Source organism: Ictidomys tridecemlineatus, chromosome 10 (assembly GCF_052094955.1).
Source record: "Ictidomys tridecemlineatus isolate mIctTri1 chromosome 10, mIctTri1.hap1, whole genome shotgun sequence".
Classification (NCBI taxonomy): Eukaryota; Metazoa; Chordata; class Mammalia; order Rodentia; family Sciuridae; genus Ictidomys; species Ictidomys tridecemlineatus.
Genome location: NC_135486.1, coordinates 42,123,642 through 42,150,336, shown reverse-complemented (window position 1 = coordinate 42,150,336; position 26,695 = coordinate 42,123,642). Strand labels below are relative to the sequence as shown.

Below are 26,695 nucleotides of genomic sequence, written 5' to 3'. Positions count from 1 at the left end.
GATTCCCAAGTATTTTATTATTTTTTTTTAGGATATTATGAATGGAGTAATTTTCCTCATTTCCATTTCAGAAGTTTTGTTGCTGATATACAGAAATGCCTTTGATTTATGCATGTTGATTTTATATCCTGCCACTTTGCTGAATTCATTTATTAATTCTAGTAGTTTTTTTGTAGACCCTTTTGGTCTTCTAGGTATAGAATCATGTCATCCACAAATAGTGATAATTTAAGTTCTTCTTTTCCTATTTTTATGCCTTTAATTTCTTTCATCTAATTGCTCTGGCCAGTGTTTCGAGAACTATATTGAATAGAAGTGGTGATAGAGGGCATCCCTGTCTTGTTTAAAAAAAAAAAAAAAACACCTTTTTTGTTTGTTTGTTTTAAAGGAGCATCTTTTCATAGAGACTGCCTCTACTCTGGTATCTCAACTCCAGTTGACAAATATGTTGAGGAGGCTCCAAACTGTGTGCTCTGACCAATACCCTAAGTCTTTTCTCCTCCCCAACACTCATGTCCTCAACAACACGATGGTGTTGTGTTTAAATCAGTCACCACTGGCCAGGAATCTCAAGTCTCTCTTGTTCTCACATCCCAAAGCCATCTGACTTTGAAAGCAGCAAGGCAGACCCTTCTCATGACAAACCCTTCCATTCTTCTCCTCCCTTCTTAACATTTCTACCTCCACTAGTTCGAGGCCTTGAAAGAGCCTGTGTTCTTCTCTCACCCGAATCCACCTCATCATAGCTACTTCTCCCTAAAGCACAGCCTTGATATTCTGTAGTTTTAAGCCCAGAAATATTCCAAGATCTTTAAGTGCAAATCACCACTCTTTATGTCCCCAATACTTACTGATGTGCAATTACCGTACATTCTAGTAACACTTGAGTCATCATGACTCACTGAAAAAAAAAATTAGCTGAACTTTTCTGTTTTCCTCCATCTTTTATGTTGCTGGCTCCTTCCAGTTGGCATAGCCTGGCCCTCCGGTTGTCATACTGAAGTCCTGTCTGTCCTTTTAGTCCAGGCATCAGTGCTTCTAATACACAGGCATACCTCACCCTGTCAATCAGCTGGGATCTTGCCTTTTTTCAACACACATGATGCTGTCTAATCCTTTTAGAGGAATTATGTCTGGCTCCAGCATGAATTCTCACCATTTGGCTATAGGCTTTTGTCCCTATTCTAGATCATGAACTCCTTGGGAGTAGCAACTTTATTGTAATCACTCTGCTTTCCTTTCCATATCTTGTGTGGGAATTTGCTTCTAGTAGATGTTCTAGAACAGATGTTGAGTTGAAATGAATTGCATAGAGTTTTATTAATGCCAATATTTTAATTACATGGACATACTCAGATATAGGTAGTTCTATGGCCCTAATTATTTCTAATGCTTTTAATTTGACTCAGGATGACAAGGAAAAACAAAGTTATTGATCCATACAAATCATAAAAATCTCCCTTAAAAGCAATAATTAAGATGCTATTTTAATGCTAAACAATATATGTTACTTTAAAGATACAGGAATAGAGCATAAATAATATAGAAATATATGTGTAGTGCACTGGCCAATACCCTAAGTCTTTCCACCTCTCCAAGACTATGGTGTTAGGTTTAAATCAGTCACCACTGGCCAGGGATCTCAAGTCCCCCTTGTCCATATGCCCAAAGGCATATGACTTTGAAAGCAGCAAGGCAGACCCCCTTCTCATGACAAACCCTTCCATTCTTTTCCTTCCTTCTTAACACGTCTACTGCTAGCTCCAGGCATTGAAACAGCCTGTGTTCTTCTCTCACCCCAATCCACCTCATAATAGCTACTTCTCCCTAAAACACTTTTGTTTGCAATTCCTATTCATTAATGGAACTGCTGATTAGTACTTTTCCTTTAAAAATAATAGACTCTTATTTCATCTTTCTTCCTTTAGTGATTCAGGGTTTTGTCCTTGGTGAATGGCTAGCAGGTTCACTACTGTAACACTTCATCTTGCCATCCTGTTTATTCTCTTTTAATGACTCTTTTTTAAATTTCCCATGGATTAAACTACAAACACTTTTTTTTTTAAATGAAGCATCTTTTCATAGAGACTGCCCCTTTCTCTGGTATCTAAACTCGAGTTAACAAATATATTGAGGAGGCCCCAAACTGTGTAAAATATAGGTGTTGGGGTGAGAAAAAGAATAGCAGATATTCAGGAAATGCTCAATTGGCAATATAAGAAGAAAAAGATTTTCAAAAATACAAGTGAACAGCAATCACATCTTATCTGTTTAAGAGAGCTAGTCAAAGCCATAGTTATGTTTGAGGGGGAAAAAAAAACCCTAACCAAACACTGAAGAAGAAATATAGTTCTAGGAAATTAAGAATTTGAATAATGTTTTGATAAAAAATGTGTTCATTTCAGAATTTCCACACTTTGTACTCTCACAGGTTTTAAAACAAGGATGCACACCAGAATCACATTTGAAACTTAACTCTCTACCCACCAGCAAATAAATTACTGTTTTTTTCAATGGGAGAGGAGAGAGATGTACATATTGTATTTTAAAGTATCTACAGAAGTGATTCATTCTTACACTGCTGTAAGATATGCAGACTATGGATCTAAAGCTATGTTATATATAACAATTTATATAATATATAACATATTTATACACATAACATATGTTTTATATATAACATATTTATATAAATATGTTATATGTAACGTATTTCCCTTTTCTGAGACATATCACAAGGCTGTGATGATTAGATTTATAATTAAAAGTTCTAAGGTCAGGGACCATATCTTTAGCATCATCATCCCCTGGTACATTTCCATTGGATATCTAAGTAAATACATGATTCCTGAAGTTACCTTTCTAGTCTGTGTCTCCTTGCAGACCTGTTGGGGTATGTAAACAAGTCAAGATTAGTTTGCAGCAAACTAACGGGGGGGTGGGGTGATGAGCAACTTGTGAAGGTTGATACAGCAGGAGTGGGAGCCGTTTATTGTAGGACAGGAGGGGTATATATACATAACTGAATACACAGCTTAACTTAATTAACATAAAGTAGATACAGCAGTCAACCAATAAGGAATCATCTTAATTATTACACACAGCTTAACTTAATTGACATAATCTAGACACAGCAGTCACTCATTAAGGAATCTCTATCATCTTAATGGCTCCCTGGCGTTACTTCTCAAACCACTCCCTCTGGTAAAATGCCAGGCGCCATCTTGACTTGTTTACGGATCCCAACACAGACCTCTCTCCATTCCACTCTGGCAGCTTCTCTTCATAAGAATTGAAATGTTCAACAGTGCCTAATTAATATATATTGGGGGTTGGGAGTAACAGGGATTGAACCCAGGGCCACTTAACCACAGAGCCACATCCCTCAGCCCCTTTTATTTATTTATTTATTTTTATTTTGAGACAGGGTATTTGCTAAGTTGCAGGGCTTCGCTAAATTGCTGCGGCTGGGTTTGAACCTGCAATTCTCCTGCCTCACTCAGCCTCCTGAGTCCCTGGGATTACAGGCATGTTCCACCATGCTGGGCTTCAAGCTTTATAATCTTAAGGGAGAGGCTCCTTAGGAAACACAGAGGAAAACTTCAGAAGCAGTAATTTGGTTTAGTCTCAAAGTAACCTTTGGATAATTAGCAGAGCTCTTCTAAACTGGCTATGGCATAACTGTTTTCCTGTATTTTCATTACCAATAATAAAATATACAAAATCATCTTCATTACCAAAAAGAAAGAAAAAGGCAAAAATCATTATTAAACATTCACTCTCTCAATGAATGCCAGATAAAGTACTAATTCCTTATATATTATACTTAATTATATTTAATTTAGCTTCCAAAACAATCCTGTGGGGTTTAAATACAACTAATTATCCTCACTCTCTGAATGTGAAAACTGAGGTTTATCAAAGTAAAGTCATGTGTTGAAGGTTAAACAGTTACTAAGATCTAAATTATTAACTCAATTGCTTAGAGCAAGCTTTGGGAATCAAGGCTATAGCAACTGCTTCTCAAACTCAACAGATTTTCCTCACTTATATAACCAACGTGTGTATATATCCACACCTAGACCTGTCATCCTGCAAACATTTGTTTTTTTTTTTTACCTAGTTAGACTGGAAAAAAATGAAAAGGTGCATGAAAAATCATGTATCAATAAAAGTTACTAAGTCAAAATGTTGTTTTGACATATTGTGTTAACTTTAATATCACCAAACTTCCTCTTGGCCCAGATACTGGGAGCCTGCAGTTCAAACAGTATTTCACAAGATGGCTCCCTTGCTATTTTTAGGTGCAACTTACATAATAAAATCCAACATTACAGCTGTCAATTTGCAAATCTATAGAAAGCTGCATATTTCTTAAGTTACTTTTAGAATGAGCTTCTACCAAACATTTTTTTGCTCACAAGATGAATTTATATAACCTACAACTACAGCTTAAAGTTGAGGGGAAATTCCCAAACAAAGGAATTTTGCCAAAGAACAGTAATGGTGTGTCTGCATATTATTTCCTAATTTCCCTAGTTGATTCATTTCTGGAACTGCATGAGGATCTCAAAGACCTTCTCAGTCCCCACATGGCTTTCACAGAGAGAGCATCTAACTGTTCTACCAAAGATTCTAAGTATTTAAGGAGATGCACTTTTGATGAAACATGAGCAACAAATATTGGCAAACTAATTTTTATGAATTTCAAACCGATGAATAGAGATCTGTTCAAGGTATAACGAAATTCTATTTCTACAAATGGCTTTAAATTCATCTGCTATTTAAATGCCTAATGATACAATTCTCTTCTTATCCCAAGAAGTGAGGAAAATGATCCAAGGGTAATAAACAAACAGCCAACTATTCCTTATTAACAAATGTTAGTACCTTATGTTTTTCCATGTATTGAGAAAAATTACAAATCAGAAATCCGAACTTCTACATAAAGCATTTCCCGAAAATCACTTTAAAGATTGTTGTTAAAAGATTTTTCTACAGGAATTTCATTTTAATTTGATATTATATTTCTGAGCATAGCATCAAACAGTAAACTATAAAAACAGTAAACAAAGCTGGATGAATTATAAGCTTTAATCTAAAATTTTAAATTAGCCAGGTACAGTGGCGCACGCCTGTAACCCTAGTGACTCAGGAGGCTGAAGCTGGAAGATCACAACACAAATGGCTGGAGATGTGGCTCAGTGGTTAAGTTCCCCTGGGTTCAATCCCCATACCAAAAAAAAAAAAAAAAAAAAGACAGAAAAGAAAATCATTAAAACTACAATTTTTCTTTCAACTTGCTCTGCAAGTAATATATAAGATAAAGTAAAGGCAAATTTTATGTTTTTTTCATTTCAGAAACTTGAAGCTTTTTGGACCAAAGGAATCAGAATTGCCAAGAAAACTATGCTGTCTTACATTAATAATAATTTTTCTCAACACACAAACGTATTTTCAAGTATACTGAAAACAATTTAGCAATGGTTAAAACTACGGGCTGTAGAGCCCCCAAATATGTAATTGATTCCTAAATCAGTCACTCTGTCCCTGATAAGGTGACTAAATCTCCCTGTGCCTCAGTTTCACCACCAGTAAAACAGCACTGAGGATACTAGAATATGCATGAAGAATTTAGCACATGGGATACAGTCCATGAGTACTAGCCAGCTAAGGTCACTTTCTCTGCCATAAAGCTTAAGTCAGGCACTACCACTGATGCTGATAAAAAAAAATAACCATGCTAAAGATGGGGATGTTAATTATGATGGTGTGTTTTCTCCTGAAGTATATTTAAATTAAGGAGGAACTAAGCCAACATTCTCTTTGCATATTCAAATTAAGTTTTCATTTATTATATGTGGTATGTTATGTTTGGGGAAATTTGACAGAGAAACTATTTGTTTTACATTTTAATGCTCAGAGGAAGTTCAGCTTGTTTACTGGCTTTATGGTTTATTGTTTGATGCCAAGTTCAAAAATATAATAACAAATTATACCAGTGTTCCTATAGAAAAGTCTTTCAACAACAATCTTTAAAGTGTGATTTTCAATATGCAAGGTAAGAAAACAGCTACTTGATATCTAATAAAATAATGAATGGAGTCAAGTGCTCCAGTCACTGCAGTTCACCTGTCTCTCTCTCAGCCAAAGAGGCATTAGCAACAAACAGTAATTCTCTATCTGCTCTTCCGATAGAGCTACTTCAATTTCTCTCATGGGATCGCCAGTTTCTTGTTTGAGACTGTACTTCTGTATTCACAATATAAAGTACTGTGAATTGAGGGGAGAAAGGCTGCTGAATTTATTTAAAGGAAATTATGAAACATAAGAGTTGGAATGGGCAATAGATTTCCAACATACCACTACACAAATATGGAAAATCAAGACTGAGAAAAGTTGAAGTATTGATAATAATTAGGTATCATAGCTCAAACAAGATACAAAGTTTTCAAATATTGACTGCTGATATGTCATAGAATTTCACATGAAATTAGGGTGTGAGAAACTGTCTTGGGGCAGTAATTCAAAACTCATCAACTATTGTCAGTCTTAGACAAGAGGAAAGATACATAACTAAGGAGACACTGAATTTGAGTGATGACAGCTGAAACTGGGTCATTCAGAGTAAAAGACATGTCACTAAAACCACTAAAGAGTATCCATTCATCTCTAGTATGGGATCAGACAACCTTGTGTTCTTTTATTTTGGATATTAAATATCTTCAAACCAAATTGTTTGTGTCTTATATTTTAAAAGATACACTATAGATAAAATTACATTTTATATGCACTTATGTATCTGCACACTTAAACATTACACCCTCAACATCAACAAAAGTCATGCCATTGAGTTTCAATATCACACAATTTCCCAAATGTGGTAAACATAGATACACATCACTGAATTCAGTATTTAAAAATCCAGTAAAAAAGAGTGTTGGAAGCTGTATCAGAGAGATAATCTTGTGCTTTTCAATTATTTGTAAAAAGTATTTTTCCAAAATAATAATTTTTACTCATAGTAACTCTTTTCCAAAGAGAACAGTCGTACAGTTCTTCTACTTAGAAAGGTGGATCATAGAAGCAAGTTTCTAAACCATTAAAAGGAAGAGACAGACATCATCCATTCTTGCAAAATACTGGTAAAACATATATACACTCGATTTTCAATATATGATGCAAAACAGGTCTATTTCACCTGGCCACTAGAGAGGTCAGAAGTCAGAGGTTAAAGTGCCAGCACTGCAGCCAGGACCTACAGGTTTAAAACCATAATGTTTTGAACTTGCTGCATGACTTAGGCACACTGTCCAACCACTCGATGATTTACCCCCAAATGAGAATAATGGCAGCAACTGCTTTATAGAGTTGTTGCAATGATGATTTTTTTAATAAAGTAGTTTGCTCACCCAAAGGGAATGTCTGAGACCTCCAATAGTACTGAACACTATTTGTTCAGTTTTTTCCTATGCACACTACCTGTGATTAAATTTAATTTATAAATATGGCATAGTAAGAGATTAGCAACAATAAGTACTAATACAATAATGATAACAATGTATTCAAATAAGTTATATTTAAAAATATGAATTATTTCCAGAGTTTTCCATTTAATTTCAGTCAGTGGTTGACCGTATAAAACTGAAATCACAGGGAGTAAAACCAGAGAAGGAGGGACTACCGTATACATAAAGCACTTAAAACAGTAGGTAGCATAAACTATTAGCTAAGAGACCATTTAAGAAAAATCTTTCAGTCTGTTGCTGTAATTTTCCGGAGTGCTCAATGTCTCTTAAATTTTATAGGTTTTACCAGTCTACACATCTTATCTATTGGTGTCAAGCAAAGACCCATCTAAAAGTACAAATAATCTACTCTATAACTTGCAAAGGATATTAGCCTTTTCATTGGTTCTGTCCTTCCTAAGGAAATTCTGGCTTTATGTGAGGAATTTCCTTTACTGTCTAGAGTTGATTTGACACAATTCCTCAGTGAGAGCAGAATGAGTACCATGAGCCTCAGACTTGGGGGAAGATGGTGGGAAGATCCATCCCTCACCCTCTGCCTGAGAAAATGTGACCTGAAAAAATGTAAAAGGAACTCAGTGCTGATAGAGAATCTATTATGAGCAAAGCACCATGGTATGCTTGGCACGCTAGACATTTTTTTTTTCTCAGTTAATTCCCAAAGTAACACTCTAGGAAATGTGTTTTTAAATGTATCTATACCAAGGATTGGGATGTTTAAAGGCAAAGCAAAAGTGGGACCACCAGTGTTTAAAAGCAGCTCAAACCCCTGCCTATAGAAACAGGTGGCTTCCCTTACACACAGACCACCCCACCATCCCGACCCACCATACACATACATACATGCAGGTATATGTGCAAGTGTGTACACACACACAGCACACACTAACAGATCCACTCATCTGTGTTTATACATGTCAGAAATTCATTAGTTTTAAAGAAAGGATTCTAGGGAGGTGGGAAGCTACAAGGTAGTTCAAAAACTACCATTCCACACCTGCACTAATTCTTTATGGGTTTGCTCACTTAGCCTTGAAGGGAAGTACAAGCACTAAAAAAGATGATTATGAAAAAGTTTGGCTCTGTCTTATATGTGAATTTTTAGTGCATTTTCTCCTTTCTAGAATCTGTTCACAGTGAAAGTGTTTCTCGAATTACATCATTTACAATGAATTTAATCTATTCATAAACTTCATCCCACAACTGAGACATTAATGAGGTCAGCAAGAGAGCCCCCAGGACAATTCAGAACCACAGCTAGGAAACTGCAACCGCCTTGTTTCCAAAACCACTCAGAGCCTAGGGAGAGGGCATGGGAGGATTCTCCACTCAGCAGAAGACCACGCACTGAAATGTGCTAACTTGGAACTCACAATTACTATGCTGCTTCATCAACTGTTTAAATGGACTGGACTTCTGAGACCCTTAACCCCATTCCATGTCCACAGGTTAGGAACACAAATCCAAAGTGAAAACAAATTCATGTTGAAAACTTGAAAGGAAATGTCATCTTTTGGACTCCACTAAAATTGTTCCTTCCACTTCCAGTCTGTTCCTGGTCTATTTTATTCCCAAAGCTTTATAACTAACACACCACACACTATATTATTTGCTTTCTTATTAAGTTCCTCTCTAGATTTTGTCTGTTAATTTGATGTTCTCTAACCACCCAGAAATTGCTGCATGAAAGCTAGGTAAATATTTGCTGACTGAACAAATGAAAATTGGTAGACTATAGGACGCTTGAAAATAGGAGAGAATATAATGATATCTATAAAGCTGGGGCTTAAAGTCAACCAAAAAATAATGAATTCACTGGAACTTAAAGACAAAGTAAAGAAAATGAGACTGGTAAGAACATAAATTGGAAAAGAAACAGTGTACAAATGTAAAATTATAACCTATGTTCCAGATAATTAAAGAGTAGAATAAAAATGACAGAAATTCTAATCAGTGCTGCAGGTTACAGAACATAAAAGACTTCCCAGAATAATAGAACAAATAAAGGTGAAAACAGTTTTTAAGACTGAAATGATGGAACTGAGAATCGAGCAGTAACTTAAAAATTGTTGGTGGCCCTGAATATGGAAAAATAGAATTATCAGAATAGGCTAATCTAAAGTATAATTTAAAAAACACTTTTTCTAGAAACAAATAACTAAATTAAGTGAAACGAGTGAAAGATTAAAGGGAAATCTCTAAAAAAGAACATAAAAATGAAAAAATGTGTCGTTTTGAAAACTAGTCATCAGTAAAGAAAGAAAAATCAGAGTGATCACAACGTCTCCTGGGCACTAGCAAATGCCAAAAGACCATAGAAATAGAGTTGTGATGGGAAAAATTATGATCCCAAAATTTTGTATCTAAATTATCTTTCATGTGCAAAGCAAGAGAAAATCATTTGCAAATATGCAAAAATTTTTCAGACCCATGTGCCTTTGAAAAAGTATCAGAGGATAAGATAAATCAATTGTGAGACAAAGTTTCAAAATGCCAAGATATTTAAATGACAGACACTTCATTTCTGCACAGTTTAAGTGACACATTTTGGATCCTACATAGATGATACAAAACTTGAGATAAATGGATCACCTTGCCTAGAAAATAAGTCAACAAAAATTTGTCTTCCCTTTACAAAAGTAGTATAGTGTAACTAGGAAGAATTGTACCAACAAGTAGATTAAGTGATGACTTTCTATATGTTTGAAGTTCATATTACTACTTTATTTTTATTGTTTAATTTGAAAGTCATTGAATGGAAATTAGAAAATCCATGAAGATCATGTATACTGGCATGTTAAGTATCTCTAAAACCAGTGATTATATATGATATCAACAATGTCAAGCAGATACATAGTAGCATTAAGGAAAAATGGTCAGATCTAGTGATTTTCCTTTTTTATACATTTTGGTATATTTATACTTTAATATTATCACATATTACCACATGGGAAAAAGGATATACCTATATGTATACTTTGATTTTTAAAAAAAAAAAATCTCATAATCATGATTTTTTTAAAAAATCACAGTAAAATTACTGTTAAAAAGTGGTACCAAAGCCAGGCATGGTGTTGTATGCCCCAAATCTCAGCAGCTAGGGAGGCTATGGCAGAAGGATCACAAGTTCAAGGCCAGCTTCAGCAATTTAGCAAGACCCTAAGCAACTTAGCAAGATCTTGTCTCAAAGTAAAATATAAAAAGAGTGGGAGATAACTCAGTGGTCAAGTGCCCCTGGATTCAATAACAAAACAAAACCAAAAAGAAAAACAAAACAAAACAAAAAAAGGTACCAGATAAAGAATGGAATTGTATGTATAATTTAAATATCCAGCACAGTTCTGTTCATAGTGGCAAACAGCGAGCAGTCATGAATAGGAGATTTAGGGGATTAAAGAAATTATGACAGATCCTTAAAACAAAATTCTAGGTAGTTGCTTCAATAATAAACCAAGTCTTCAAGAAATGACAAAAATTTTTCATGATTTCTTATTATGTGGAGGTACCAAATTACAGAGCAAATTTCTCTTGCATAATAAAGACACATAAACTGTGTCACACATGCATACATAAGCACAAATGATATCTAGGTTGATAACAAAAATGGTATCAGTATCCATGGCTCAGTCTATAGGAGATGAGAGACAGGGCAGGGGGTCAGACTGAGGGGAAGGACTTATCTGTCATGCTACATATCATGTCTATATTCTTTAGACAGCTTGCTTGGTTCTCATCTGTTTTTTAATTCATGCACATGTCTTTTGTATTGATTTTTAAGTGAAAGCATACAGCATTTGACTTCAAGTGAGCTACCATTAATTCCTCACTATTTTCATACCCAACACTGCCATGTAAAATTGATATCCTTTCTATATTGACATAAGAAAAACATCTATCTTGAGTTGTCTCTATTTATAGATCCTTCCTAGAGTTGCCATGAATTTTAAAAGGCAGTTAGCACTATACATCTTCAAACTCTCAGCCAACATTTGTAAAAGTCGACCAGGAAACATTGCTTAAAGACAGAGCTTATCATTATCCATATTAACTGTGTCTTTATCATAACAACCTCCTACTTATTGTCATGAACTGCAATTTTAATCCCTGACTTAGCCCCCAAACAACTTATTGACTTATTTTTCCAGCACTTAGATTTCATTTCCTTCAATTTTTTCATCAAATTCTGATTTTGTTTTTTAAACCCAGGATGTCATAGATTGAGATCAGTAGCGCTCCAGTTTTCTAAAATACAACAGATCTCACCGTGCTTACAGAAAACAACTCAGAATCTGTAGGAAGTGAGGAGAACTGAAAATATCTGACACTATAATATCACTCAGATCTAAACATCACAAATAGGCTTTCTAATTTTTAAAAATGCATTTTCATGTGGTCTCCTGAGCATTGGAGTCAGCTCTCAAAGCAGTCATATAGTGGTGGCATCCACCTTACGACATGGCTACAATGTTTCCAATGCAGTGTTTTTTCTCAATTTTTGAAGATCCACAAAAATAACATTTTTTTTCAAATTCCATCCACTTTTAAATTATTTTAATTAATTTATTTATTCTAATTAGGTATATATGACAGCATAATGCATTTGGACTCATTGAACACAATTGAAGCACAAACTTTTCATTTCTCCGATTGTGCATGGTATGGCATTGCACCATATGTGCTGTCATACATGTGCCTAGGGTAATGATGTCCATCTCATTCTACCATCTTTCCTGCACCCCCTCCTTTTCCAAAAGTTTCTCCATTTATCTCACACTCTCCCACCCCATTTTTATGGATCAGCATCCACTTATTGGAGAGATCATTCAGCCTTTGGGTTTTGGGAATTGGCTTACTTCACTTAGCATGATGTTTTAAACTCTGAAAATTTAAGTAGAAATTATTCAAGTAAATGGTGCTAAGCATGGCCTTTTTGAAAATCTGTCATGCACTGTGGACTCTCCATAAAACATAATTACAGACCCTGGAAGCTTATCTAGGTATCTTTCAGAGTTCATAGAAATTAAGTCACAAGTCTGATCTGAAACTTTATTAAAGAAATGAAATGCAATCTGTTCTTAAAAATGATCAATTTTATTTGCATCCTTAGTTATGAAGCATTGTTAAATACATTATCTTTTGAGTTTGCATAAAATTCCATAAGACTGCACATGCAATTATGGTTAAGCATCTGTTAGAAAGTCATTTAGGCTATTTATGTGAAGAAAACAACTCAAGAAAGTTCAACAATCTGGTCAAAATCACACAAATGAATAAATATTAGGACCAGGATTCAAATCCACACCTTCTGTTTACAAATCTTACTCTTTCCCCTTCTCTTTCATTCTTTCCTTTAGTCCAGTAACTGGCAAACTGTTTCTGCAAAGGGCCAGATAGTAAATACTTTCTGCTTTGGAAGCTCTCCGGTGTCTGTTATAGCTATTTGATTCTGCCATTATAGCATGAAAGCTGCCAAAGTCAATACAAAAACAAATGGGTGTGGCTGTGTTCTATTAATTACACAAAAGAGGTGGCAAGCTGGATTTTGTTCACAGGCCACACTTTGTTGATCCCTGCATGATTTTGCTTCTACACAGTAAGTGAACTAAGCCTTTTCATTTATTTTTCTAAATAGTTTGAATGTTTCAACATCATGATTTTTAACTTGTTAAATGGTCACTGCCACAAAATCCTAACTGCTTACGGAGTCCCTACATAATATCACCAATAACAATAAAATCTTTGCCAAAAAAAAAAGACATTAGGAGGACTTTACATATTCTTCTTTTTTCTTTTTCTTTCTTTCTTGAGACGTATTCACTGGTAAAATCACTGTCTAGGAAGGTCTTTTTTGGAACATCATCTCCCTCAGTAATGCAATAGGAGTCAACATTATGTGGGAAAAATAAAACTTTTGCAGTTATAGAGTCACTGGGACATATTCTAGAAAAGCAAATTAATACATAAACTATATTTTCCTATTAAATATTATTGAGTTTAAATATTGAATAACATTAAAGGAAGGTAATCAACTAGTAGATCAGCTTTAAAAGAAGTTATAATAGTCATCTGGGCTGTCACCATATATGCTGTTTTTTTCTGAGTACACAGTAGGATTGTGTTTCCCCACATATGCTCCTAAAATTGGTCTGGTCAGTGTCAAATGAGTCAAAAATATCATGCACACTTGTATGAAGCTTGATTAACCAGTATGCATGTGCTCTACAACCTCCTTACTCCCACTGATCAGGACAGGAGCCAGAGAGAGGAAGCATCATTGGCAGAACAAGCACAATGAGCAGAGACCTCTTGTCTATCACACGAGACATTCAGTGTGAACAAAAAGAAAACTCTGATTTTGTAAAGTCACCAAAATGTGAGAGATTGTCACAGAAAATAACTTAGCATATCCTTCCTAATATATTGACCGATATGGACTTTCAAAAATTATACAGAAAAGAGGTTTGTACTAATATCGATTTTTACTATATCAACACTTCAAGATGGCATTGCATGTTATTTTGACAATCATATTTTGGGTTATCTCTGTATCATTAAAATAATCAGTGGGTACATTGCATTAAGCCAAACTAAAAATTAACTAGGTGAAGAAATCAGTCAAGTCTTATACAGCATTGAAGAAATAACTGGTTTGAGAATGAATCTCGTTATGTTTCAAATATATTAAACACAAATGGTGTTGTGAAAACTGAACAGCCATATGTAGAATAATGAAACTGGATCCCTATTGCTCACACTGTGCAAAAGTCAAATAAAAGTGCATCAAAGGCTTAGGAATCAGACCAGAAAGATTTCACTGTTAGAGGAAAACATAAGGGCATCACTCCATCATACTGGTGCAGCCACCAACTTCCTTAACAAGATTCCTAGGCTCAAGAAATAAAAGCAAGAATCAACAATCAGGATGCCATCAATTTAAAAAAAAAACAAAAAACTTGTGCACAACAAAGGAAACAACACCATGAAGAAATAGTCCAAAGAATGGGAAAAATACCTTTGTCAACTACTTCTCTGACAGGTATTAGTGTCCATGTATAAAAAGAACTCAAAAAGCTTAATACTAAAAGAACCAAATAACCCACTCAATAAATGGGCAAAAGAACTCAACAGACATTTCTCAAGAGAAGAACACACATGGCTAACAAATATATGAAAATATGTCTAACATCACTGGAAATCATGAAATGCAAATCAAAACTACACTAAGATTTCATCTCACTCCAGTCAGAATGGCATTTTTCAAGAATATGAATAATTATAATAATAAAAAATGCTGATGGGGATGTGAGGAAAAGGTACACTCGTTCATTATTAGTGGGACTGAAAGTTAGTACAACCACGGTGGAAAGCAGTAGGCAGATTCCTCAAAAAACTAGGAATGGAACCCCCGTATCACCCAGGTATCCCACTCCAAAATAACAAAAATCAGCATACTATAGAGATACAGCCACACCAATGTTTATAGCAGCACAACTCCCAATAGACAAATTATAGAAACAGCCCCATGCCCATCAATAGATGAACAAATCAAGAAAACGTGATTATATGCACAATGAAGTGTTTATTCAGCCATAAATGGATGGAAATGGAGAATATCATGCTAAGTGAAATAAGCCAGGTTCAGACAAGCAAGGGTCAAATGTTTTCTCTCATATGTGGAAGCTGTAGCAAAATAAGGGAAAAGCGGGAGGGGGGGGATCAGATAGCCTAAAGATATAGGAAAGATTAGTGGAATAGAAGAAGTTTTGAAATTGAGAGGGAGGAGAGACTGAAAATAGGAGGAAATATGGAATGAATTTAACAAAATCACACTATGTAAATGTATAGATATGCCACAGTTAATTCTACCTTTCTGTATATTATTAGGCACTAATCAAAAATAAATAAATACACAAGTGAAAGGACGATCAATTGAGTAGAGGAAGGAGAGAGAAGAGGTAGGGAAAGGGGGACACTTAGGAACTGAAATGGGAGTAAATCAAATTCCATGCATGTATGAGTTTGTCAGAATGAACCCAACTATTATTTAACTATAATACTCTAATAAAAATATATTAAATAAAATATTAAGTCATGTGAAGGAAATAATTGAAAAAATTTAAGAATTAATATATATTGATAATAGCTTTAAGAAATGGTGTATTTTTTTCTAACTATTAGTGAAATAAATAAATGCATAAAAATACTTTTGGTTTCCTCTAATATAAATATTTTCACATATTTAATCTTATTTAACCTTTACAACAATTCTGATCATGAGAAATACTGGCACAAATTGACAAATGAAAAAAAAATTTAAGGATGAAAGAATTGTGATTTGCTTAGATATACAACCCTTGCAAATGAAAAATCGAAAACCCAAATTTAGGTTTTCTAAAATGAAATCTAAAGTTCTTCCATATCACTCATTTAAAAAATTCTGGAGAAATATTCTTATTCAAAGCTTTGTAATTGAAACTAGTCTCTTTGAATATGTACAGCACATTATTTGGCTGTAGTATAATATTAATTAGGTCATGTTTACAATCCCTTTTGGTATCAAATAAAATTAAAACATAGTTTCATTAGGTTGTCCACAAGTACCCCTGAAATTAACTACTAAAACACAAATTCTATAAAAGGTAGGTACTTAGTACTTATTTCCCACCCCTCATTATATTGTGATTTATAAGAAGAAATACAGAGTTAGGTCTTCATCCCCAGTTCCTGGCTCAGAGATCCTAACACCCTGATAATTCTTGAGAAATAGGAGTGCTAGGAGGATCTTTGGCTCTAATGATTGGTCTTTGACCCTGGTTTTGACATAGAGCTGCTAATCTCTTGTCATTTCCTGGGAGACAGGAGTCTTCATTTCTAACGAAATAGCTCTTCATGGGCTCCTGGATGGGGACTGGTCACCATAAAGGCAAAACCATGATTTGAAGCTTAGGAACTTCAGTTGCATGCCATCCTTGAAGGAGAGGAGAGGACCTGGAGAATCAGTGTGTTGTCAATCATGCTTGCATGAGGAAGCCTCCATAAAAATTACCACCCTACAGAGTCTGGGAGCTTATGTATGGGTTGTTCCACTTCCCATGCAGATGCTGGAAGACCCACCCTTCTCTTGGAGAGGACAAGGGCACTCCATGCCCCTCCCCACATAACTTGCCCTACGTACCCCTTCATCTGTCTGCCATCTGGATCTTTTGTAATGCATTTGTAATAAACTGATAAATGTAAGTAAACTGTTGCCCTGAGTTCTGCAAATGGCTCCTGCAAAGGTCAAACCCAAGGAGGGGTTCATGGGAACCTCCAGTTTACAGACTATAGGTCAAAAATAGAGGAGGCTGGGACTTGTGCCTGGGCCTAAAGTGGGTGCAGTCTTGTGGGTCTGAATCCTTAATCTGTGTAATCCTACACTAACTCCAGGTAGACAGTGTCAGAACTGGACTGAATTAGAGAATACCCTGTTGGCATCTGTTGGAGAACAGCTTGTGTGTGACAGTGGACCGGGGGGGGGGGGGGGGGGGGGGGGGGGGGGGGGGAGGTGCTCAGAGGTAAGTGGTTAAAGTGAGTGAAAACAGTCAATTCACTATTTTTCCTTCACACCCTTCTTTCTTTTTTTTCTTTGTTGCTTGCCTTGGATAATTGCATTCTTTGTTAGCATCTTCAATAAGGGAAATCTAAGCCTAGAGGGAAGGTAGACATATCAATTAAACCTGGACACTTGTTTTGCTGTTTTGGTTTTTAAAATAAAGTTCAAAAGGCAAGAAGTTTAAAATTAGTAATTAATGTGCATCTTTTGGATGACTGTGATTTTCAATAGTTCATATTGTCACTGTTCCCCCTAGTGATATGTTAGAGCCAAGAGCTGGCTGCATGAAACTCCTTTTTCTTTAGAATTAGTCTTACTTGCATTATGCTTTACTTCTTTGGTAAACATTATGCAATATTTACAGTACTATATAACAGTGCCAATTTTCCAAGAGTAAGATTGCACAAGTCTAAAAAAAATTCAAGGATAAAAAACAGAAATGAGGAAAAATGAATATGTACATAATTACTAGCTAAAACTAAATAAGCCTGGACAAATGTCATTACATTCCTTCGTTATCAAGTGGAACACTTGAGACACTCTCAAAACATACTTTCCTGATAGTCACCTCACCTAGTTTTGGCCACATTCAGAACAAAACTTGCATACGTGGTGGTTGGTCGGATGCTCTATAAAATCTTTAATCTAGGACAAACAGCACTGCATTTCAGAGGTTAGGCAGGGGAGAGCAAGGGAAAAAAAATAGATTTTTGCATTTATTCAGGCCATGACAATTACTTCCTTCCAATGTTTTGGTTAATTTCAAGATCATGACAGTTGACAGTGATTTCTTTCCAGAAGATTAAAATATGTTACTGCAAACTTTTCAGAAATATGCAGAAATATAGGAAAAAATGTGTTTTTCTTCCAGGATACAAGCAATTCATAACTTGAAAAACCCCTAGATGATGATGATGATAATGCTAGAATCCGACGGCCAGCTCTCCTCTTACTGAAATTTCTACTAGATCTATACTCTACTGTTCTGAATTCTCCTATTAAAAAAAGAAAGAAAAAATTATCTAATTCCTGGGAAGGTTATGTCCCTAATGTTTCCCAATCCTTTTCAACCAGTGCAGGACTGAATACTAGGTCCTCTGATTCGAACCTCATTTTTGCCTGATATAACATACATTTGCAAAGAGAAGAGAAGATGACTAATCTATGTCATTACTGGCTTAGGCATCTACAATACAATTTATGAAATAATTCAGATGTGTCGCCCATCCAATATAATTTTGCGCTCAGTAAACTTAACTTCCATCCATAGGCGTTTTCTCTGACAAATACATTTTAACTTAGAAAATAAATAAATCTGCATACAGATTTTGAATGGCAGGAACATATGTTAACATCTTGAGATATGTTTTATTTTTATAAATTGAAGGGCATGGGAAGAGTAACAGAGAATCCAAGACCAAAAACAACTTAATTTCAACTTCTGTATTTCAATTACACAATACTAGAATTAGATCTTTTTTAAAAAAAATTATCATCTTCTCTAAGAAACTGGTACAAAGGGAAATGTAATAACAGAGTCAAAGCAGAAGGTCACCTTGCAAAATTATTTGCCTTTTGAGTTGTCTGAAAGAGCCCTTAACTTTTGTTTAAAATGGACTTCCAAAACTCAATACACAGTTCTCTAAGGGACTAGTGAAATGCCACGGAGTTATGAGTGTATTAAATTAACAAGTTAGCACTCAACACTCAGTGCTACAGGGAATCTTCCCCTGGAGAAATGGTGACTGTCAAATTCTACATCATTGCTTCAAGGCCATTCATTTCCAAGTTCAGGTACGAGTTTTGTGGTCATCCAGCTGGCCTGAAAACACTTGAAATTTTTCTTCACTTTTAAGTTATAGTCTCCTACTACATCCAACAGAAAATAAGATTAAAGTTTCATAGTTCTCAACATACTCTGTCTTTCTAAAACACACTGCCTTTTATCTGGAATTACTTGTTAAAATTACTCCAAACCTTTCATTTGCTTTTTCTCTTTTTTTTTTCTTTTTCTATTTTTCTATTCCATTACACATTATGCCATACTGGAGAAATGTAAGTTTGCAATAACTCTGTGATCATTATCATAGTAGCTTTAGCAATTCAATCTAGCTAAAAGCAACTTGAAAACCCTAGTGGCTAGCTCAAAATATAGAAACAAAAATTTAAAAGATAAGTAAATAAAAAGCATAGAGGCTGCATAACCGAATTTAGTCTCAAGTGGTAGAAAATAAGAGTTCTTCATAAACATGAGAAATGTTACGCCAAGGGGATGTTTTCCATTTGGACGTCACAAGAATGCTTTGGGATCTTACAGTCACTGCTGACCACAGTGATGTCCTTGTTATTTGCATCCTGACACTCAGAGATCAGGACAATTAAGTGAGTCACTTGGACAGATTCTGACTCTGCATTCCAGTTTATTTTCCATTGTGGAAAATTTTATTATTTTAATTATAATTCTATAAATTATATTAATTATAAGTATATGCTAGTATAATTAGACATTAACAGAATATATCATTTTATTAATTATAATTTTAACACCCTCCGGTAGTAAAATTATCTTAATTTTTTTCTAATCCTTAAACTGTCCTCAAAATCTAATACTGTTGTCCATTACACTCTTCCAACGGAAAACCCCAGAGTTTTTCTCATAAGAACTGATTTCTTATGAGATAAAATATAACTTAAAATTTGAAACATTAACCTCCACAAACAACTTGATATTTAAACACTAATCCCCCAAGGCATGATTCCAAGAAAAAAATAGAACTTCATCTGCAGACTTTCTAAATCATTTCTCTATCCACTATTTACCCTTCTCACTGCTCTCTTCTTAGTATCAGCATCTTCTGTTACACGGATAAATGAAATAACATCCTTATTAGGCTTTTCCTCCACCCAGTTCTCTGACACCACATGGGTACCCAACAACCAATTAAATTTGGGAGGGGCTTTTATGCTTTGGGTATTAGATGTCCTCCAAAAGCTCATGTGTGAAACAATGTAAGAATGTTTAGAAATTAAATAAGGGTTATGAGAACCTTAACTTCATCCGTGAATTAATTCCCTAATAGAGATTAACTGAGTGGTAACTGAAGGTAGTTAGGGTGTGGCTGGAAGAGGTGGGTCATTGGGGGCAGGTCTTTGGAGTGTATGTTTTCTCCCTGGTGAGTGGAGTCTCTCTTTCTCTGCTTCCTGATTATCATGCCCTGAGCTGCTTTTCCTCCACCACACACTTTTGCTATGATGTTCTGCCCCATCTCAGTCCCTGAGGACTGGAGTCAGCCATCTATGAACTGAGACCTCCGAAACTGAGAACCAAAATAAACCCTCCCTCCTCTAATTGTTTTTGTCAGGTCTTTAGGTCAAAGCAGCAAAAAAAGATGACTAAAATAGATCCATGACCTACAGGCTGAGGACTCAGTTGTATGGGACTGCCCCATGTCAGGCCCCAGCTGCAAAAGGCAAGCCCAGGCTGCCCACACTTCTGCCCAGCCAACTCCATATTCAAGAGTTCTCACAACCCCTCTGCAGGTTGGATAATTCCCTCAACAGACTCAGAGAACTCAGGAAAGCACTGCACTTGCTAACTCTGGTTTACTATAAAGGTTATACCTCAGGAACAGCCCAAAGGAGAGATGAATAGGGTATGCACACAAGCGTGGAGAAAGGGCAGTAGAAGTCTTGAATTTTCCATGCCTTTCCCTAGCACACCACTATCCTACCTCCTCAATGTATTCACTCACTCCCAGAATAAGGATACTGATGCAAAGATGGGAGACTTTTAAGAGGTTGGTGATTAGGTCAAGAAGTCTCTGCTCCTATGACTGGATCAATATCATTATCATGGGAGTGGGTTTAGCTCATTTCTCTCCTTCCTCCTCTCTCTCTCTCTCTCTCTCTCTCTCTCTCTCTCTCTCTCTCTCTCTCTCACACACACACACACACACACACACACACACACATGTGCACACATGTGCCCACACATGTACCCACATACACACGCACACAAAAAATCTGCTGTCTTTCCACCATATGCCATGGAATGATATACAGCAAGAAGGCCCTCGATAGATTCAGCCCCTCAATCTGGGACTTCCCAGCCTTCAGAACCATGATCCAAATAACCTTTTATTGTTTATAAATTATCCAATCTGTGGTCATCTATCATAGAAGTAAAAAAATAAAATAAAAACAGACTAAGGCAGTTTTTCTGGTTATTAGCCCCATTCTAAAAACATCCAGGAGCTCATGAGGAGTCACCTCATTACTACAAACTCAGGTATGGTGGAAAGGGGCTCATGATGAATAACAGAGGACATTCCCATCACTCAGAAAATTCTGAGTATTTTAAGAATTCTGTGCCAGGGACCTGGGACCCAGACAAATATATTTTTGTATTATATGATTCAGTTCCATTTTGGGTTGCTATAACAGAACACCACTGATAGGATCATTTATAAAGAAAAGAAATATATTTGACTCATAAGATACCATGCAGGAGACAGTTAGGAGAGAGAAGCCAAACTCAGCTTTTGACCAGGAATCCACCTCTTTGATTAGAAAGCCACTTTCACCATAATGGCATAAGTCAATTCATGAGGGCTGAACCCTCTGATTCAATCATTTCTTCGGTGTCCCACCTCTTGACATTGTTGCATTGGGGATTAAGTTTCCAACACATGAACTTTGGGGGACATATGGTTTGGATTTGAGGTATCCCTCAAAAGCTCCTGTGTTAATGCTTGAATATGCAAAGATGAAATGACCACATTATGAAAGCTGAACCTAATTGTTCCTTTCTAGTTTGAATGGACTAACTGGGTGGTAACTGTAGGTAGGTGGGGTGTGACATTCCCTGGAAGAATGTAGGAGCAGTGTTCTTCCTTTGTGACCTCCAGTCACAATATCCTGCCTCTTCTTGGGACCAGAGCGATGGAACCAGCTGAGTATGAACTGAACTACTGAAACCATGAGCCTCAAATAAAATTTTGCTCCTCTCAGTTGGTCAGGTTGACTTTTTGGTCACATCGACAAAAAGCTGACTTACATGCATAGATTGTACGCCATACTTCCTGTTGGCCTTCCTGCTTCCGCTTTTGCTTTCTGAATGGCAGCTGAAGTCACACCACAGTTCTCTCTCCTGGTTAAATCTTGCAGTGGCTTCCCACCAAATGCAGAAAGCCAACATGACGTACTGAGTCCTACGTGCTCCTACTCATCTTGCTACCCTCACTTCTTCCTCTTGCTCCCCTCCCTCCAGGCCTCCAGGGTCCACCACACAACATCACCTGTTCCTTGAACATGCCAACATCCACCCTGTGCCCTCTGACTGAACTCATCTTTCCTCTCTCTGTACATAGCTAATTTCTTTTCATCCTTCAGGTTTCAGATTAAATGTCACCTCCTCAGAGAGTTCTTGCATCAACCCCTTCAGAACAACTCCCACTCCCTGCTCTGGTTTCTCTCTATTATTGCACACGAGTTTCTTTTGTTGTATATACTGCAATCATTCATGGTCTTGTTTATCAATGTTCCCATTGGTCATTTATCTTTATGACCCGAATGCAAGCTCCAGGTGGGAGCAGAACCACTGTGCATTTCTAGTCTGGCTGAATGTAAGAATAAACCAACAAAAATAGAGGGAGCAAAAAACAGCTAAAATAAAGTTTCCTAAAATAACACATAAAATTTGGGCTGTTTTTTTTTTTTTATTATTGCCTTTCTCTTAATAGGAACGACTAGTACTCTCTATGAATTACAAGTGTGCTGCCTAAATATTCATTTCACTTTCAACATTTTGACTTCTCTCTCCTCATTCTATTAGTCACCAAGACCAGGTGATCCCTGCATCTAATTCTTTTGGTGTTTTGCCTTCAACACCAGCTCCAGTCTCCCAACTGACACTCTTATCCCCCTCCTGTAGGTCACAGCAAAGGCCTTCTCTTTCTTCTCTTAGCTGAGCTATCAGTTCAACTTCTCCTCTTCCTGACACATACGTCTTCTAATGTCACTGTGAACCTTTCACTTCACTTTCCCAGAAGATTCATGTTCTATCTTAGTATAGTAAGTACAAAGATCCTCCAAAATTGAATCATATTTACCTACTTTTTCCCATCTCAAGCAGTCAATAATATTTCCCACTACTTCTTTAAATAATTCCTTTGGTCTCCTCAAATGCTTACCTTTCTATCCCCCAAATATATCCTGTTCATTACTCATTCTGGATTTTTGCTTCATCATGGCACAGATGGGGATGGGGGGCTGGCACTTCCCCCCATTCATCAGCTGAAACCAAACATTTTCTTCTGAATACAGTTCAGTTCTAACATCTTCACTTCAGCCTCCCCTCTCAGTTCCACCCACACGTCCTTGCCTTCTTTCTCAGTTCTTATAGCACTTAAACAATTGTTCCAGGCAACATTTGATTATACAAGACTTACATTTTGTTCTCCAGTTATTTCATATGTGTAATAGTTTCATATGAGACTGCAAGCAAGGACTGTACCCTTACTTCCTAATATTCCCAGCAGTGGAAAAAGTAGTGCTGATCCAACAAGAGCCTCTTACATTGATATTGATTTGCATGAACCTGAGGATGAACCCCTTCAACCGTAACCGTTCCAGATAATCTGCAGACCACACCGACTCTTACCCGGTCTCTCCTGCATGTCTCTCAATGTCTGAAATGTTCCCTTTCCACCTTCATTTACCTGGCAAATCCCTAATTCTCTTTCCATTCTCAATGAGGACAACATCTACTAAGGAAAGGCAAGTACCCTCTGTCCATTCCTTACATACTCCCCTACTCTGATATCTATGGAAAGCGTCACCCTATACATTCCATTAAATGTTCTTGATTCATAGCACCTGGCACACTATATTATAAATGTCTATTAACCCTCTGGCTTCCTAGACTAATTCATGTGCTATTTAGGGCCAAAGAATTTATCTTTTTTTTTCTTTGCAGCAGCAGAGCATAATATTCTATTGATTGTTGAAAAAATAAATGAACAAATAAATTGATAACAAAATCTGTTTAAGAAACTAAAAATTTAGAGCCTAAATATCACTTGAGTGTTAAGAAATGCCCAATATATCACATTCATACCACTTAAGATGGCTATTTGTTTTTCATTCCAAAAATAATCCTTAAGCCCCCACCCCAATATGTAACAGCACTGGGGAAACAGAAAAGACCCAAACAACTACAAATCCCTAACCTCTCAGACCTTCATCTTTCTAGTTGAGTCAGACAAGCTCTGACAGCTGGAAACCACAGATGAGTTCCAAGCAAGTTTCTGCAATGATGCTAAAATGAATGCCAAAATAGTGGCAATTTGAAAGGTGAGCAGTAGTTAAAATTGGATCTACTTTAAAGGCAGAGCCGGCATAGTTGGCTGATGAACTGGATATGGGGTAGGATAGAAAACAACAGTCAAGGATGGCTCATATTCTGTAGGTATAGAGAATAGAATTTGTGAAAGGTTTGGAAAGAACATATAGATATATGAAAAGTTTCTGTAAAATGTTGTTTTAAATTTTAATATGCAACAACTAACCTTCCCTTGGGCATATTTTGAAAGAATAGCAAGGGTCACATTTGCTTCTTAGACAAATTGATAAAATGGAACAAAAAGACCCTGGACAATTGTTAACAGTCTAGCTCCATGAAGCACTGCCTGTACTAAGTACCCTATAAAAGCCATTGAAATTTGTTTACTATAAGTCTCCCAAATACTATTTTTAAAATGACCAATTCAATGTAACTAATACAATAAGTTACAATTTCTATGACTTCTAACAGACGCTTCAAAGCTCACACAATTATTATCATTAGCAATATTAATAATTATACCTTAAATTATATGGAACCATAATTTAGATGTCAAATGGACACATGATAGAGGCCAAAGCTTAAGTTTGTCCTAAATCATAATCTAATACAAGGTGATGTGAGAGGGTTTTGACCTAGGAGTAAAAGCCTATGGAGTAAGAAGTCCCCATACGAGTGACTCAGAGTGACTTAAGCCACCTAAGACTAAATACTGAAAGAAACAGTGGGAGATTTGGGCTGTAAGGCAGCTACTTAAATAACCCAAATAATCAGCTACTGTGCTTAATGGCTATAATTTGGGGTAAAGCTGGTAATAATGGTTTATTTTTTTTTCATGCATTGAAGTATATGTCTGAAAAACTTACTGAATCTGGGGATTTAAACAACGAGACTGTTTATAAACATATGATGCAACAGTAAGTCTGTATAATGACTGAGTCTCTTGCAAAATAATTTAGTGGAGGTCATGATGAGTTATAACTTGGACTCTGGAGTTTTCATTGGGCAGAAACAAGCCATTCTCACTCAAGTCTGTGAGCTCTCTTTTTTTTTCCCTCACAGACTCTAAGTAGTTTACACAATAAATAGTTATTTCCATGGTAGAAATGGCCAACATGTCTAAGCCTCAAGCTTAACCCTATTATTATGGTTAGAAATCAAGGTTGCCCTTCTTCCAGATTTTCACAGCCACACAACTTTTGACCTAGCTGATAGAAACGTAAGAGTACACCGTTTCCTGACCTCCTAACACAAGCAAAAAATCAACATGCTAAGATATGTATTTTGCTGACTAGTGATACAATGCACAGGGGCACCACGGTGGATTCATACAATGGCAACCACTACAGATTCCTGCCAAAGAAAAGAATTTTAAGCCAGAGTTCACCCCTATATTTTCCATGTTCTCTTATCGAGGACTTTGATATAAAGCACAGATTTAAAAATTTCACACACTTTATCATTGATGAATGACATTACAGAATATAATTGAAACTTTCAGAATCTCAATGTAATCAGTCCCATGACAGAAATTCTCATTATTAGCACATGCAGAAGGGAAGAACTTCCCTTTTCACATAGATTTTTCTCCCACCTAAACATCATTCTTAACGGTGACAAGTGAACTTCTTTCTCCCTTCTTAAAAGTTATGTTTTAAACTCACCCCTTCCCTGAGCAGGAAAACAAAAATCTTTGCTAAACCCCACAGGATGGCAAACATTAATTCCACCGTGGGGTCTGCATTTAATCTATTCTGGGACATTGACTGATTCACAGAGAGAAGACATCTTCTACATGTACCCATTCTGCTGTGTGGAAGGTGCTAAATGCAAGCATGATAAAGCTCAAGGACAAAGTCATGATCCCTCTGTGACCCTTTTCAACATTAAACAAATGGTGGGATTAGGAAAAACCTCAGGGGCCTAAATGACTTTGTTTTTCTGATCCTTGCATTTTGGTGTGAACTTTTTTTTATGTTTATGCCACTGATAAAATATAACATATTAAAAAATGAACCATGAAAGAATCATACACATGAGCATGTAATAACACTCAGTTTGTTGAAATGAAGAGTTAAAATTTACAAATTGAAAAAGTTGATATCAAAGAACTTCATGGAAAGAATACTGAAACTGTAGTCAAATCCTTTCCTGCAACACTAAAGAAATAAAGACACACAGAAAGTTAAAACTACTTGTCCTAAGAAATCATTGTTTCAAGCCAGTCTTGAC

At 36.1% G+C, this 26,695-nt stretch overlaps 1 protein-coding gene across 8 annotated transcripts in view; it reads right to left on the bottom strand.

The window, feature by feature from the left end:
* The window catches only part of Kcnk2 (potassium two pore domain channel subfamily K member 2), a 191,740-nt gene that overhangs the window by 65,456 nt on the left and 99,589 nt on the right, over positions 1 to 26,695 (bottom strand). The gene's annotated exons all lie outside the window — the stretch shown is intronic.